Raw genomic sequence first — 19,024 nt, forward strand, 5'->3', positions numbered from 1 at the left:
GAGCACAGTTCACTGTCAGTTAAACTAGGATCAGGGCAGGGGTTATTCCTAGATCCAGGATGGAGAAGGGAGTTGACTGATTTCCAGAATAGTTTAGGGTTCTTGTTGCTGTTGGACTGAAGTTTATTATAGTAGTTTTTTTTTGTCCTTGGTAATAAGTTTTTTTACTTGGTTGTGGAGTTGTGTGTATTGGAGCAAGGCAGAGGACAGTTTACTTTTCTGGTAAAGCTTCCAGTATTTGTCTCTGAGACGCATAATTTGTTTAGTTTCTTTGGAGAGCCAGGGAGCAGAACTGGCTTTGATTCATTTGTTTCTTAGAGGGGCTAGGGAGTTAAGAGTATTTAAGAATATAGAGTTAAAATGCTCTACAGCGTTGTCGATAGGGAGAGTGTTTAAGATTTGCCAGTTAATTTGTTTAAAGATGTCAGAAAAAATTAAAGGGTTGAAGTTGCTAAGGTTACGAGTTTGAATATAGACATGTTGGTGTTGGATGGAGCTTGTTGATCGATGGATGAAGGCAGGGAAATGGTCACTGAAGGTGTCAGGGATGGTGCCAGAGAGAATGATTTTGTTTGGATAGGAGACTAGTATCCAATCTATGATGGAACCTGGAGGATGGTTTTTATTAGGGTGAGTTGTTGAATGGATTACTTGGGTGAACTTATAAAGGTTAATGGCTAGTGAAGGAGATGGCGTGTTGATTTTATTCCAGTCAATATTGACATCGCCTAGAATAAAGGTTTCATATTTTATTTCAGTTGAGGCCCAGTGAAGAATATTTTCAAGGGTGGAGATATTGTTGCCAGGGGAGATGTATATGGAAATTATGCAGATGTATTTATGTTTATTCAACCTGAGAAGGCCTGTTGTGAAAAAATATATATGTATAGTAAATAGTTGCATACCTTGATGTAGATGATACACATAATAGTACCAGTGAGCAAAATGGTAAAGCATCACTCTTTTAAGTGGTGAATCCCACAGTACCAGTACCATTAATCTCTTAAAAGAGGCCAATGAAATAACACAATAGTATCCTTAGTACTTCAATATTATATATGCAGTAAACATCCAACATAAGTTCCCTCATGAGCCTATAACAAATAAAGGGTATGCATAAATGTAAAGGTAAACATGAAACCTGATGTATATAAAATATAATGACTATGGTGAACCAAAAAGAAAAAAAAATGTTGAAACAGTACAAGTACTAAATATGAATGTAGACCAATTGGTATTTAAAGTCCAACTCAGCTCACAAAAGTTCAAAGTTGTCCATAAAAAATGAAAAACAGTTCCAATGATATTATCCTAATAGCGTACATGCTAGACCATATCCATTGGTTGAAAAAAGCAGTCAACTACATACATTTCTTCAAAACAGTCCCAAAGCGAAACCACAAGACAGCTGAGATGGGAATTGCTGCCAGTTCCGTTCGCTATAACTTGGCGAGAATAATAATACTTGACCAAATCCTATTTAATTGAAAAAGCATCAGCAACATGAATTGCTTAAAGTCAGTCACTAAGCAGAGCCCCAATACAACTGAGGTGTAAATCACTAGCAGTTGCGTTCGCTATGACTTGGCAAAAACATCAGCAACTCTTAGGCGTAAAAGCAAAAAGTTAAACCACACGCTGAATCCAAAGTCAATACACAACTGGCACTACCAAAGTATTGTGAAGAACCCCTAGGTAGTGAAAATTGCTAAGGAAATGCTGGCTAGAAGGCCAAAGGAGACGAAAACGCCATTTCCCAATGCTGAAGCATGAAGAAAAAAGTACCTGTGCCATTTTAAACCGATATGAATCCAATTGAGTGGAAACATAAAATTGAGTGGACTCAACACATAAACCCGGTCCAGAAGCCAAAAAAATAATCCAAATTCTGCTGTAAAAGCAGGAGGTGCCACAGGCCAACCGCAGAGAAAGAACAGGAAACCGAAAATGAAGCAGCCTCTGTGAGTACGGCAGCTGCAGGGTCCTAAAGGGAAAGTACACAAAACAAAAAATGGACCAGCAAACAAGTCACATTGAAATAGTGAAAAATACTTTAATAAAAGTATTGGGTTCTATTAAACAGACCGGTTTCAGCAAATACTTTACAGAGCCTTCTTCAGTGTTTGAATAAGATACAAAAAATAACCTATTTATAAGAAATTCATTGAATCATGTGATTCATTACAAATGTTCATTGAGACCAGGCTTAAAGACTCCACCAAGTTTGATAATCCATTTTTTCTCCATTGAATTCAATAAGTCATGCCAACCTAATTTGTTGTTTCTAGATCTTAAAATTTTATCTATAATGATAAAACTGAAACATGCATTATGATGATTTAAAGAACGTTTATATAAGGCATTTGTTTCTCTCTTGTTCCTAATATCGCTGAGATGCTCAGATATACGTAATTTCAATGGTCTTGAAGTTTGACCAACATAAAATGCAGAGCAGTTGCACTTGGCCAAGTAAATTACCCAATCAGAGGAGCAGTTGGCAAATAATTTAATATTATACACCTCTGGGGTATTTTGGCTGGTGAAACTTTTAGTTTTAAGTAACTTGGTACAATATGTGCAGCGTCCGCAAGCAAAGCATCCAAGTAAAGGTTCACCTGATAATGTAGTTTGTATGGTGTTGGTGGTTTTGGCTTCAGAGTGTTTAAAATGATTAAAGAAAGCAGATAAATGTTTGCCTTTACGAAAAGAAAATGAACATCTATCACCAAGGATTTCTTGAAGTTTGGGTTCGCATGTTAATATATTCCAATTATGTTGGACCATGTTGATCAATGTATTGGTATTACGTCCATATGTGGTGATGAATCTGGGAGGTTCGGAGTTGGATATACTACTGGTCTTATAATGTAGAAGATAGAAAGTACTCCAGAAGTTATAGCTAGTAAGTGGGATAAAATGAAAATGGAGTTTAAAAACATGGCAGAAATAAAAAAAAAAATAGATCTGATTAAGAAGTAATAGACACTGTTTATTGGGGCTGACAAAGGTTAAAGTATTACAAAATATTGGGAATCTCACAGAACAAGAAGAGGCATAATTGCAGAGTGCCAAAGAGAAAATTAGAGAGTACCTGGGTAATATGAATAAGTGTAGAAAGATTGCTGTTAAACAACTTTTATTTTTTTGATAATAACTCCAGGCACAAAAACCTTTTGCACAATGACTTAAGCAACAGATAATAATAAGGGCTGTTGCCAAATGTAGGCAGCCTATAACAAGAATAAAAACCAGAGTTCCTGCAGAGATATTAAAGATATTTCCAAAATGTTATGAATTTTGTATAAAGCAGAGAAGTGTGAAAATTAACGAAAGGGGAAAATGGAAATATTTATGGAAGACTTAAGTATGCCAAGATAAGAGTTAGTTGAGGCTCAGCAACTAACGGTTAAGATAAGAAGAGAGAAGATAAAAATGGCGATATATAACTAATTTGCAGGAAAGTCTCCAGGAATAGATGGCAATCCACTGAAAGTTTATAATCTAGGTGGAAAGAAAGCAGTAAAGCTCTGGATGGTTTTGTTTAACAATATTTTAAAAGGAAGGGAGGCAACAACTTCCTGTTTAAAATGCTGTGGTGGTTGTAATCCCAAAAGATGGCAAAAAAAAATCTGATCTTGCTTCATGCAAGCCTATTTCAGTTTTAAAGCATGTTTATAAAATGTATATGTATATAATGGCTAAAAGAATGGCAAAGGTGATGGCAAAATTGATAGATATGGAACAATGTGGTTTTGTGGTAGGGCAGCAAATATTTCACATTAATGTTAATAGAACAATGATGATCCAGAGGTAACAGAATGTAAGAAATTACTGCAGTTATTGGTGGGTCAATGCAGAGAAAGCATTTTGCAGAGTAAGCTGGGATTTTATAAGTAGGGCAATGGGAGCATTTATATTTCCTGATATAATAATAAGGTTGATTATGAGGATATATGGGGTATCAGAGGCAAAAAATCAAAGTGGGAGGGTTCCTCTCTGTTAAGTTGTGCCTGAATAGATGAATGATGGAGGGAGGTCCACTTTCCTCTTTGTTATTTGCATTATGTTTAGAACCACTGGCAAAGAAAATAAGGGACACAGAAATTCAAGGATATAATTGGTATGGTGTTCAAGAAAACTTGGCTTTACTTGCTGGTGATACAATTTTGTTCCTGACGGAACAAGTAAATGATATCTCAATGTTGTGAAATACTCTGAGACAGCTCTGTTTTTCTTGAGATTTAAAATGGATGAAGATAAAACAAAGAGTATAGCTATAAACTATCTACCCACATGAGAATTAATCCAGCAATACCCATATTTATAGGGGCATGATAAAACAGAGTATTTAGGAGTATAGATTATAAAAGATTTGCTAATAGCAGATAAGTATATGTGGGAAGAGACTAAGCAAAAGATAATACAAAATCTGAGAAACTGGAAGCTATTGCCTATGGATATATATAGCAAGATACAAGCAGCATATATCATGGACAGACATATGTCAATAGTTAAAAAAGATAGCTGGGTGCACAAGACACTGTATAACAAGTGCCCAATCCTGGTAGGTGCACTGGTGCCAGGACTGAAAAAAAATAACAGTGTAGAATCCTCAAAATACAGAAACATTCCTACAATGGGGCCAGACCGGGGCCAGGGGTAGGATGGCCACCCCTGTTGTAGAAGGAAGTAGCAGTCCACAAAAATCACAAAAAAATGATAGGCCAAAGAAGAGCCATAAAGATGATAGAGTGACTATTGTGGATAAGAAAGAAATTATATATTGTTACTATTATGCAAAAAGCCCAGAATTGTGCAGACACAAAATATATAAAAAGATTAAGACAGAAATTAGAGGAAAGAAGAATCCTTCCACAAGATAAACTGTCAGAAGCTTCATATAAAAACTTGCGATCACTAATACAACAGATTTCCCAAAAAACATTATATAGACCAAGAAAGTTTGAACTGTTTGGAAAAAGAAACATCCGAGGAAGTGTGAAAATGTAAACAACAAAACCTAGAGATTTTTGAAAAGCATAAAAAAGAAATATGTACATGGGAAATAAAGAGAGATTTGATATGGTACAATATCTATGTAAAGTCAAAAGCCAAATTAATCCATACAAAAAAGCAGCCCTAAAGATGTTTGAAGAGAAATATAGGCAACGGCATCCTGACATGGAAAATTTCATAACAAAAAAAATAATATCACAAAGAGGGAATTGAAAAAAGAAGATTAGTAAAGTAGACCTTAAAAAAATTAGTAGTTGAAGTTCTGGAATGCCTGCAAATTGAAGGATTTGGTGTAGAAGGCCTAACGCAAGTTACATCACAGTATGATGAAATGAGTCCCCAAAGTAAGGAGAAACATAGGTTCATAGGTAGGCACTAGGCTATTGGCCCAAGGACCTAAATAAGCTTAGCCAACAAGGTTCCCTGGCTTACGCCACCCAAGAAAGTTATTTTCCTGTGCCCCTGTCGAGCAGAGCCACATAAGTGATCCCCAGGGTGTATTTTTTATTTCCCATCCACTCAAGATATTTCTTGAAGACTGCAAATGAGGAACTTTGCTCAACATAAATGGGTAGCTTATTCCAGAGTATGGGAAGACTCTGGGACAGGAATCTATCCCTTCAGCATGTCCAGTTTATTGTGGTGACAAGGTTTAGGTCCCTAGCGCATGTAGCTGGGAGGGATTGGGATTTCTTTAGGTGTAGCATGTCCATAGGTTCATAGGTTGGTACTAGGCTATCAGCCCTAGGGCCTATACAAGCCTAGCCATAACAATTTCCTGGCTATTTCTTACCACACTATTTACTTCCCTGGACCCATGTCTAGCAGGGTGACTGACATGATCCCCGGGGTGAATTTCCTTTCTCCCATCCAATCATCAAGGTTCCTGTTGAAGAGGACCAAAGAGGCACTCTGCTTGACATGTATGGGCAGTCTATTCCAGAGGTTGGGAAGTCTCTGGTTCAGGAGCCTATCCCTCCAGCATGTTTTATTTATTGTGACGGCAAGGTTTAGATCCCTGGAGCATGTGGCTCTGAGGGATTGGGATTTCTTTATGTGTAGCATGTCCAACAGCTCTGGGTTTGACATGGCCTTGTATGTTAAGCAGAGATCGCCTCTGAGTAGATGATATGCCAGTATAGTTGGAGTTTTTTAAGGTGGTCAGCATAGGGCATCTGCTTTAGGCCTATGATTCTTTTAGTGAGGTAGGGAGACATCTGAAGAAGAAATATGGGCCTGGGGAAGAAAAAGAGATTAAATTTGTGTAATATTTATGCAACGGAGAAAACAAAACTAATCAAAGCAAAAAGAGTAGCATCAAATAGAATTCCAATTCATGTTAGGCAGAGCACCTCACTGACTCTCTTCAAGAAGAATCTTGATGAGTGGATGGGGGATCATAGGTTTGTCCCGGGGATTACTTCTGTGTCACTATTAGACAGAGGCGCAGTAAACTAAACTTTAAAAAGGGCACAGTATACTCAAATCAAGGGGTGGTGTAAGCCAAACACAATGGGCCTAGGCTTATAAATGACCCAGGGCAGATAGCCTAGTATGAACCTATGAACCTAAAGGTATGTGAAGAGAAATGCAGGCAAAGGAATCTGGACATGGAAAACTTTACAATACAAAGAATAAGAAGACAAAGAGGAAAATTAGAAAAGAAGATTAGTAATGGAGAAGTTAAAGAAATAAAATCTGAGGTTATGGAGTGCTTGCAAAGTGAAGGCTTCAGTGTAGAAAATCTAACTCAGAAAGCACCACAGCAGGATAGAGTGCTGTATATGCAAATTAAGGAGAAACCAGTGGAACGGGATGTAATTGGTCAGTTGCCATATGAAGATATCTTGGAGTCTTTCACAGTATAAACATTAACTTGAAGCTGGACAGCAGGGGAAGGAACTGGAAACTGTGGCAACTCTGATGCAGTCAGTGTTCAGGATTGATAGGCCAGTGAGGGCTCAGAGGTAGTTTGAAAATGAGATTGCTTTCATTTAACAAGGAAGTCCACCAAGTTATCTTAAAAGACCACTACTCTAATTTCACCTAGTAAGCCACGGTGGTGCAGCGGTAGCATTGTTGCCTCCCAGCAAGAGGTTCTCCTGTTTGATTCTTGGGTGGAGTCTGCATGCCCTCCCTGCGGTTGAGTGGCATTTGAAAGACATGTGTAGAATGGGAGTGCCTTTGTTGGGTGTTGAGCTGGTACCTGTAAAAAATTATTGCCAATCATCAGCACACAGGAGCTCTCCTGTGGCACCCCCTAACTGGGAAAAGCCAAAAGAAAACTCTAATTTCACCCAGTACATTTTTTTTCTACCTATGCTGATCTTTTTGTAGACAAAGTAAGGAAGCTTTCAGTTCTGTACACCAAGAAGTTAGACCAAGATGTCAATCCAGTTATCAGGCCAGCACAAAAAGTTCCAATAGCCATGCAGGACAGAGTCAAAGCTGAGCTAGATAAAATGGTGTGACAGGGTATGATTTGTCCAGTTGCAACTCCAACTGAATGGGTATCTTCCTTGGTGGTAACTCATAAGAAAAGCTCAGATGATATCAGAATATGTACCGACCCGTGAGATTTGAACAAAGTGCTAATAAGACACCATCATCCAGTGCACATGGTCAAAGAAGTAGCAACCTTGATGCCAAATGCCACTGTTTTTTTCTGTCTTAGATGCAAAGAGGTTCATTTTGGCAAATTCAGATTGACAAGAAATAATCATTGCTCACTACTTTCAGTACTCCGTTTGGCAGGTACAGATTTTTGAGAATTCCATTTGGGATAAATTCTGCAAGTGAAGTCTTTCAACATGCAATGGAGCAACTTTTTTCTGGGTATCCTTGTGCTGTTATAGTATATGACATAATAGTAGGAGGTCATGGTGAAGTTGAACATGACAGAAACTTCAGAAAAGTTCGGAAAGGGCATGTCAAGTGAATCTTAATCTCAATTCACAGAAATGCAAATTCAGTCTACAAGAGGTTACTTATGTTGGACATTTATTTACCAGTTCAAGCTTACATCCAGACCCTTCCAAAGAAACAGCCATTCTTAAAGGTGCCAGCTCCAGACAATGTTCAAGCCCTGCAACATTTTCTTGGCATAGTTAACTATCTAAATAATTTTATTCCAGACTTGAGCCAACTATCAGCACCACTCAAAGAGCTGACACATAAAGATGTATCATGGTTTTGGTTAGAGCAACACCAGAGAGCATTTGATGTCCTGAAACAGAGAATTGCAAGTCCACCAACTCTCAGATACTGTGATATTCACAAGCCAGTTACTCTTTCATGTGATTTAAATTTGGTCTTGGTGCAGTTATCTGCAAAAGGCTCAACCTGCTGCCTCTGTATTGAGAACTCTTACCCAAACTGAGATGCAGTATGCCCAGATTGAGAAAGAGCTTGTGGCAATTGTGTTTGCACGTTCAAAGTTTCATGATTATGTTTATGGTAGACCTATGCAGATTGAAACAGACCACCAACCTCTAGTCATTCCCCCGGATTTACTAAACTTCCGTGCAGGACTAGCTTAGTCCTGCATGGAAACATGCATTCAGGAGCAGGACGGCAGTGTGGCATGCATATTAAGAAGGCACACTGTCCGAGCTTCCGTGCTTACACAGAGCATGTAAGAGTGCAGGGGGCACGTCTGAGAGCAGAGCTCTCATAATAAACATGCCCCTGAAATGTAGAACAGCAGAAAGTGGTAAGAAATTAGCAAGACTGCTCATAGGTGTCCACATATCCCCACCAACAGTCCCCCATGTGTACAACAGCAACAGTACATACAAATTAAATGAAGAAACCTGTGTATTTATTTTTTTATTTTATTTTTATTTTATTTATTTTACATTTGTTGACCGGGAATGTCCGACTAGGTTCCACAGAGCCTGTTTTCTGTTTAAAAATCTGAGTACAGTTAACCGTAGGTGTGTGGGTGTACTCATCGCTTAGCTACGGTTAAAGCGTAAAAGGCTGAAGAGGATAACAAGGAAGATATATGCAAATGAAACAGCACAGCAATAGTGTAGTGGGCAGAGCATTTGCCAAATGAACAGGCATTTCCAGTTTGAGTCCCACTACAGAACAGTCAATTTTACATGGAAAAGCACATTATAACCAATATTTTTGTTGCAATACCGACTTAATAACACATATTTATGAACTGGAGTGCTGCAGGAAATGCACATGTGAAGTATTAGTGTCATAATGAATAAGGCACTAGTAAGCAGGTGTAAGCACAAATAAGCAGTAATAAGCATATGTAAGCACTAGTAAGCATGTTTAAGTGTGTTTGCATGGGGGTAAGCACTGCTGATTAAGCAATGTGGAAGCTAAATGAGTATAGGAAAACCGTAACCGGAAGTTAGCAGTGTTTACCACTGCACAAACACATGCACACCCACTTAAAACTAATAGTGTAGTGGGCAGAGCATTTTCCAAATGAACAGGCACTTCTGGTTTGAGTCCCAATACAGAATAGTCGATTTTACATGGCAAAGCACATTATAACCAATATTTTTGTTGCAATACCCACTTAATAACAAATATTTATGAACTGGAGTACTGCAGGAAATGCACATGTGAAGTATCAGTGTCATAATGAATAAGGCACTAGTAAGCAGGTTTCAGCAGAAATAAGCAGTAATAAGCATATGTAAGCACTAGTAAGTGTGTTTAAGTGCATTTGCATGGGGGTAAGCACTGCTGATTAAGCAATGTGGAAGCTAAAAGAGTATAGGAAAACCGTAACTGGAAGTTAGCAGTGCTTACCACCGCACAAACACGTGCACACCCTCTTAAAACTGCTTTAAAGTGCCTTAACCACTCTGTATCCAATGGCCAGTGTTCTGCCCAGCAACAAAATAAACAGACTTTGCAAGGCTCAAACCCAGAACCATGCACACAAAACACAAAGTGATTTGCCACTAAGCCATGCCAAATACAAACAAACTTGATGTTTTCAAGAACAAAACATCCATCCCAGTCATGCAACTGTACAGAGAATGTATACCAACATCTAGATGCATGTGTGTGTGTAAATATATTAATATCTAAACAGATACAACATATCTATATATATATATATATATATATATATATATATATATATATATATTCAGAAATATATACATATATATAAATATGTATGAACATATATACATGCAAATACCGAAATCTTCACATATATATGTCAACACCTATATGTCTACATATACATAGCAAGTTACATATATGTACACAGATATATATCTCCGTAGGTATATCCTGACATTGTTATAAATCTGTAAGCAAATATATATACATATATAGGTATATATGGCCATACATCTGTAGATAGCAATGGTAGATTAACAGAAACATATATGACCACATGCACTATTAATGGGGTTGAAAGGCCCCAAACAATATATGTCTTGTCCGAATTGGTGTACCACCCCCACAGCCAAACACTTCCGCCCTGCAATACACTATCACTTTTATTTTATTTGTTTTATTTAAATAGGAATTTAAATTATTTTTCTTTTATTTTTTCTTTTTTTTTATATTTCATTCCCTCTCCCCCACCCACTAGGTGGGCCAACCAGTATAGGCCCATTCAACTCAGCCTTTTCTTGACCCATATTTTCTTTACCCACAGTTCCACCCCTCCCGCTGCACAAATGCAGTCACCATCCCTTCTCTGGTTACCGGCCCATAGCAACCACACCACCACATTTTGCCTACCCTCCACTCCTCCTCCCCTCGGGACTCATCTTGTACGTTGTCCCGACCCAAGTATCTTCGGTCTTCCACACACTGTAGTCCATGCACATATGAACACAGCCATGCTTACCTTTGGAGACATGAGGTTACCGTATAGAAAAACACCTAATTTTGGGTTGTCCTGCATAGGGCGATTTTTTTCTTGGTGATAACAATAGACTTCACGGGTTGACTTTGTTTACACCAATGGTTTTATTTTTAGGTATCGCAAAGCATACGTGGTAAACAAGATTGCCCAGTATGCACACAACACCTAATAGGAATGTCTAATTCAGGTATATGGGAAACACATGACCCTTGTATACACAGAGCACTACAGGTTCCCCTCTTGATAACTATTGTAGGACCACTGGTCTCACAGTATTATTGGATAAGAACTGTGTTGGTAATTTAAATAAACAGCCAGAAATATTGTATTTAAACAATGATAAAATGGTTGCTTTTAATAATGAAACATGTCTTTCTGAAGAAGTCTTGATAATAAAGAAGATGAAAGTGCTAAATAACATGAGTGTTGGGTGTTTTCTCTTCAATTCATTTTGAATTCATTTTGAATGCTTTTGTGTCACAGAGTTTGTTCATTTTTAGTGATAATTATCTTCGTTTTTTTGTTTGGTTTGCTTATATATATATATATATATATATATATTTATATATATATATATATATATATATATATATATATATATATATATATATATATATATATATATATATATATATATATATATATATGTATATATATGTATATATATATATATATATATATATATATATATATATATATATATATATATATACATATATATATATACATATATATAGATATAGATATAAATGTGACTACACATACACACGCAGACATATGTACAGTAAGTTACTTATGTAGTAGGTGCACACAATATGGTACACCCACTATGCCTAAAGTGAACACCCTAACAACTGGACACTGGATGACCCACCCATACAAATGATATCCATTGCCTGCAACATATATCCACAGAGATGTCATAGGATAAACACCACACACAAGTTTGCAGAAATGGAATACCTTTATTTGTGTACTATTACAGAATTACATGCCATGTCATATAGCTGTTCAGATACTGACATCCATATCAACAGAGTAGTGCAACTGTGAAACAGTTATACTAATACAGTAGTCTGGAAAGGTCCATAACTGTTGCTGTCCAGGCCAAGCCCTTCAAATTGTACATTAGTAAGGACAGACTGGGTCACAGGATACCACACAATCAACAGTAAGTGATGCAGGTGCATAGTCCAGCAGCCTCTATCTACACTCTGTACACAATTGCTAGATGGTAAAAACCTGAGTTGACCAAATGGGATGTAATTGTTACATGACAAGGCATAACTGACACCATCACAAGCACACTGGCACACAGAACAGTCTGTATGGCAGGAGGCAGTAGGCCTACAGTGACCCATTTTATGTAAGTAATGTCAAGATAGGTGACATGTATGGTACTGTACATCCAGATACCTTAAGGCAGCTCACCCCGATACCCCCACATGTTATAACCATATGTCCTGAACATGGGGTGTAGCCCTACCCCAGCCCCTATAGTCCCACCTTCGTAGTGAAACGGGATGTTAGGCATGTATAGCAGGTATATTATCAGACTTTAGCTACTGTAATAGGGATTGTCTTCACAGACATGGTGTATGTGGGAGGTCACATCTGCTTTTCACATGTGCGCCATTGGCTACTGACAAGCATGCTAAGGGCATCAGAGTACAGTACCACTGCAAGCACGTAATGCTCCTGTAGACTACAGCAGAGATATTGGCCAATAGACTTGGACATTCTGGCACACTCTGTACAGTCCAGAGGTATACACAGAACTCCTTTGTGCAGAGCATGTGGACCAAGCCTGACAATATGAATGTTAACAGCAATGTAGATGGGTATAACACATACGACTGGTATACATTCGCCCCCATAGGTTATGCATTCACACACCTCTGTCTGTCCTGACACATAATAACTGCTGGTACAGAGGTGCAATGGCCACATACTACCCACTAGATATTGACATACATCTGTATATCATCCCACCGCTCATTCTGACATGCATGACTGTTAAGGGAAGCCTGGCAGCAGTACATCTGAAAAGTATCTGGACATGACATCTCACTAGGAAAGTACACTAAGCTGCTAGGCATGTAACAAAGCACTGTTCAAGCTACAGGCAGACTGGCTCAACACTGGCCTACATCTCCTATGGGGGAATGCACATGTACCTGCATATATAGCTGGCACTACAGGCATGTCACAGCACAGATTAAGATACACCTGTGTGAAAGTGCATAACCACAACCAATACAAACACTCCCACAGCCACATATGGTAAGCTAGCATAATATTACAGTATATGGACTATCTGTTCAATACCATCCTCATATGTGCCATTCACACACTGACCCTACATATGCTGGGCCACTACACAGTGTGGTCTGATGCCCATCTGTGGTATGGGACATATGTGTGTATGGCCCTACAAACATGTAAGCCAATATGGTAACATACAGTGGAGCAGCATGTAACATCACTTAGGATGAGACCTAGGATGATGACATTTACCACAGTCTGTACACAGGCCAAGGTACATATTAACAATACACACACTGTCAGCATTCACCATAAGTATACTGACCTTAGTACTGTACAAAAAATCACAGAATGTCCAGGTCATGTCATCAAATATAACCCCTACTGTACATAACATGTGTAGCAGTCTGATATCTCACTGGCTTGTTATCAGATATGATGACACTAATGATGGTGTACAGCACATAAGCACCTCTTAATGCACGTCATATGTACAAAGGTTGACAAAGTTGTGGCTTGAAGCACATACCCAGGGCCAGTATTGAAATGTTGCTGTGATAACCTCATACTTTTACTGTTGTAACAGGGTTTGTTGCAACATATGTCCTATGAGGGATATGAGGTTAGTAACTGTCATGGATTTCACCATCTACAGACTGCAATCCTCACACTACCTTCTGCAGTTCACAGATAGATGCCCTGTGGGTAACACATGAAACCAAAGGCACAACACATTGCCCAGTCTGCAGATGACCCTACAGATGGGGATTCCTCATAAACTTAGAATTGACATGGCAGGTATTAAAACATGTAAGACGGCCATATCCACACACACACTGTTAAACCAACATTATTCCAAATGCAGTTTAGCAGTACTTACAGTCTGTAGTCAGGCCAGGCACATCCCCCTCCTGTGTGTTGCCCTGTTTCCACAGTGTATGTTGTCAGAGGTAAATCCCCAATCCATCTGAGATGCTGTTTGCCAAACAACAGATCTAGTTCCTGCTCACAGTGAATGTAAAGGGCCAACACCAAAATGATGTTCCTAGATATTGGAGTGTGTTTCCATGCAATTGGCTATGGGAATGTTATCACAGCTGTTCCATACGTAATCAGTTAGGGGAGGGCTGCAATTTGTGCAGAGGCCATCAGCTGATCATGAGCATCACTTAAAATGCACATGCGGCTGCCTATGAAAAACAGGTGTAGGTCTCCACATCCACCAGTGAGCAAGTGAGAGAGTCAGACAGAGGCATTGGCAAGTCAGGGAGTGGTGGGAGAGTAAAACCTAATCATGTTTGTTTCACACACATACGAGCACAGGGTATCAAACCCCTGAGAACTATGTAGTGCTATTACAGTCCTATGCAGTTATTGGAAGCACCACATAGGTTACCTGCTGTGGAGTCCTCAGAACATATATGTGATGGTGAGTGACATCCGCAACAGGGATATGGTAGCTATACAGCAGGTGAAGTACACCTGCCTGTCCGCATGAACAGGTGCCAGCCACACTCTCACAGGGACGCCCACACATTGGCACACTTGGCAGGGCCAGGGATACAGCTCATCACTAGTGAGATTGCCACAACACATTACTGTGAAGGTATCACATGCACCATGTGGGTCATACAGAGGTTATATGAGCAAAACTTATGGGAGGTATCTGGCATCAGACAGCATGCTTCAGTATGCCACTGGAGATTGTAGTGAGTGTGGATGTTTTCATACGCATCATACAACACACACACACAAACACACAGGGTGCCAGTACTGACATGCATGGGTGCATTTATGCACGGGTATGTGGTTGGCGACTGTGCCAGATGGCTATACAAGGCTAGGCTATGGGTGTACCTTGGCATCAGGCCACATGACAATGGTCTGCATTGTGGCTCAGGGCTGTGATTTCTGCATTTGCCACACAGGTGGGTATTGTATCCACCATCCAGTCACCTGGGTGACTAATGCATGCGGCCAATGCTGTGCATCGTTTGCCATATATGTGTTCCTTAGTCCATGACATGGACAGTGTCTGGGATGTGCACACCTCCCACATGCATGTTCAGTAAAATGTGGAACTGTACCTGGGGTGTCGGGCCCATGTTGTGTGCACAGATTATCATCAGCTGTGCCACTCTTGGCCACCTGTGGCAGGAACTAGTAATGGATAGCATCACTTAAAATGCACATGCGGCTGCCTATGAAAAACAGGTGTAGGTCTCCACATCCACCAGTGAGCAAGTGAGAGAGGCAGACAGAGACATTGGCAAGTCAGGGAGTCGTGGGAGAGTAAAACCTAATCATGTTTGTTTCACACACATACGAGCACAGGGTATCAAACCCCTGAGAACTATGTAGTGCTATTACAGCTCCTTCCCCAAAGGTGTATAACCCTGCACCTACACTGATAGCACACTAACAACATTCCCTGGTGTCAGTGGTATCTGTTCATACAGGGCATGTTTTCAGGCATGGTATGTCTTTTGTGGGTCACATGTGATGGCACCACAGGTGTTGCATGTGTCCATTGGGGAACATGGGGAAGGTACACTCTCTGCATGTATGTGCCTATTGGACAGATGGACAGGGTGACATGTCCTCTGCAGGCCACTGCATTCACTCCATAGTTACTATCAGTCACCAATATGCAGTGTACTACACACATATTGTCTGTTGCCTCGGCATGTGTGTGTGTATGAGACATGGTGTGAGAGTGTTCTCTGGGTAATACTGAGGTTGCTAACTGTGATTGCATGGCCTTGATGTCACATGTATGGATATGGATTTGTACCCCAGCCTCTCGGCTATTTCACATCTGTTATCCCTGTACAGTGGACATTGTGATATATACTAGGGCCACCATATAAGAAATTTGCAAAACCCACTCTATGTTGGGCCCAGGTGTGACACACTCACATCCACCTCCACACAGGATACGAGTTACAAACACACACACACACACACACACACACACACACACACACACACACACACACACACACACACACACACACACACACACACCTGTCATGTCTGGCAGTAGAATCCTTAACTAGTTTATTACACTACAGCACTATGCTGGTATAGTATGTACCACAGAGATTATTGGAGTGCTCCTTCCCCAAAGGTGTATATTACATTGGCTGACATCAGCAGGATAGCCAAAGTAGGGCATTTGACATGTATTGAGTGTGACTAGCCTAAAATGCATTGCACCCTACACGACATTGGAATACACACAAAACATCCACAACTGACTTGTGTGGGTATACAACCCCTAACAGAGGTCTATAGCACACTACAGCATGGAGCTATTATAGAATGCACCACGGGGATTACTGGAGAATGCCTTCCCCAAAGGTGTATATCACATTGGCTGACATCAGCAGGATTGCCAAAGTAGGGCATTTGACATGTATTGAGTGTGACTAGCCTAAAATGCATTGCTCCCTACACAGACATTGGAACACACACAAAACATCCACAGCTGACTTGTGTGGGTATAGAACCCCTAACAGGGGTCAATATCACATTATAGTATGGAGCTGTTATAGGACACATCACGGGGATTACTGGAGAGCTCTTTCCCCAAAAGTGTATATCACATTGACTGATGTCAGCAGGATTAGAAAAGTAGGGGATTTGACATGTACTAAGTGCGACAAGTCTCTAATGCATTGCTCCCTACACAGACATTGAAACACACACAACACATCCAGAACTGCCATGGGTGGGAATACACCCCTACCAGAGTTCTGCATCACACTACAGCAGTAGGTAGTTATGGCATGTGCTACTGAGTTTTTGGGTGACAACCTTCCCAGAGGTGTATTTCTGGGTGATTGACATCAGCAGCCTTGCCAAAGTTGAGCATTTGACTTGTAGGGAGTGTGACCACCCTAAAAAGCATTGTAGACAGACACACACACACATCCCATGTCTGGGGGTAGAACACCTACCTAACTACTTTATCGTACTACAGTAGTACACAGTTACAGGACACGCTACAGAGATTACTGGGCTGCAATCTTCCCAGAGGTGAATTTCTAGGTGGATGACATCAGCAGCCTTAACAAAGTAGAGCATTTAAATTGTAGGTGGTGTGACTACCCTAAAAAGCATTGTTTTCTACACTGACAGAGTCAGACAGACACACACACAGTTACCAAGGGTAGGATTAGAACTCCTACCTGACTACTTTATTACATGACAGCAGTACGCAGTTGCAGGATGCACTACAGAGATTATTGGGATACACCTTTCCCAGAGGTGCATTTCTAGGTGGATGACATCAGCAGCCTTACCAAAGTAGAGCATTTAAAATGTACGGGGTGTGACTACCCTAAAAATCAGTGGTTTCTACACATACAAAGCCAGACATACACACACACACACACACACACACACACACACACACACACACACACACACACACACACACACACACACACACACACACAGTTGCAAAAGCTGGGGTTAGAACTCTTCACTAACTTTGTTATCAGTCTACAGCAGTACGCAGTTATAAGACATATTACAGAGATTACTGGAACATAGCTTTCCTAGAGGTGTATTTCTAGGTGGATGACATCAACAGCCTTACCAAAGAAGAGCATTTAAGTTGTAGCAGGTGTGACTACCCTAAAAAGCATTGCTTTCTACACAGACAGACAGACACACACAGGTGTCAACGCTGGGGTTAGTAGTCCTACCTCACAAGTTTATCGCACTACAGCAGTACACAGTTACGGCACGCGCTATGGAGATTACTGGGATACAACTCTTCCAAAGGTGTATTTCACAGTGGATGACCTCAGCTGGCTTGTCATAGTAGGGCTATGGGGAGGAAAGTGTGTGTGCATGGGCCATAGCCCATTCATCTAGCGGTTGACACGCCACATGCGGGCACAACCTGGGTCATATTTCACAGGTACGTGTATGCAGCTGCTAGATGACTACTTCATACATATTCTGTAATGCTTACAGATACCGGTGGCTAGTATCTGCAGTGAGTGAAATCTGACCTTCGTGTGGTTGTGGCCCTTTGTCTGTGTGCTGGGTGGGACAGGCCGGGATGGCTCCTTGTCACAGTCACCCTCTTCCACACATCTATGTATGTCTACTTTTGGCTTATTATAGTGTGTTGCCCTTACATATATGCCTGTAGTCCTATCCACTGTGTGTGCAAAGCATGAGTGGTGCATACTGAGGAGTGTCTGTACTAACATCTGTGGCTGCCAGATATATCTGGTCCACTGGTGTTTGCAGACATGGCCTTCATGTGTTTAAGTGCGTGGGCATGCCCAGAATGGCCATCTGTACTAAATTTGTGGATCGAGTCCAGGTAGTTTGTACTGCAGTGCTGACCTTTGTGTTGTACACCTACAGGTAGCATGCTGTCTCTGCAGGGTATCCGTCGATCATTTGGCATTGACTGTTACTACATTTCTGCATTTCTATATTTCTGCATTTTTACGTAGGATGGGGGGCACACCTGACTATTTCTACATTTCTACTCAGGATTGGGGGCACACCTGACTGTTACTATATTTCTACATAGGATGGGGGGCACACCTGACTATTTCTACATTTCTACACAGGATTGGGGGGCACACCTGACTGTTACTATATTTCTACGTAGGATGGGGGGCACACCTGACTATTTCTACATTTCCACACAGGATTGGGGGGCACACCTGACTGTTACTATATTTCTCCGTAGGATAGGGGGCACACCTCAGTATTTCTACATTTCTACACAGGATTGGGGGGGCACACCTGAATGTTACTTGTACACATTTGCTAGGACTGTACTGGTATGTCGGGTACTCCATTTCAGTCTGTTGGCTTACCTATCGTGCTGACTAGAGGCATACCTGT

The sequence above is a fragment of the Protopterus annectens genome, chromosome 3.part1, assembly GCF_019279795.1.
Source record: "Protopterus annectens isolate FY-2018-M chromosome 3.part1, PAN1.0, whole genome shotgun sequence".
NCBI classification, from domain to species: Eukaryota; Metazoa; Chordata; order Ceratodontiformes; family Protopteridae; genus Protopterus; species Protopterus annectens.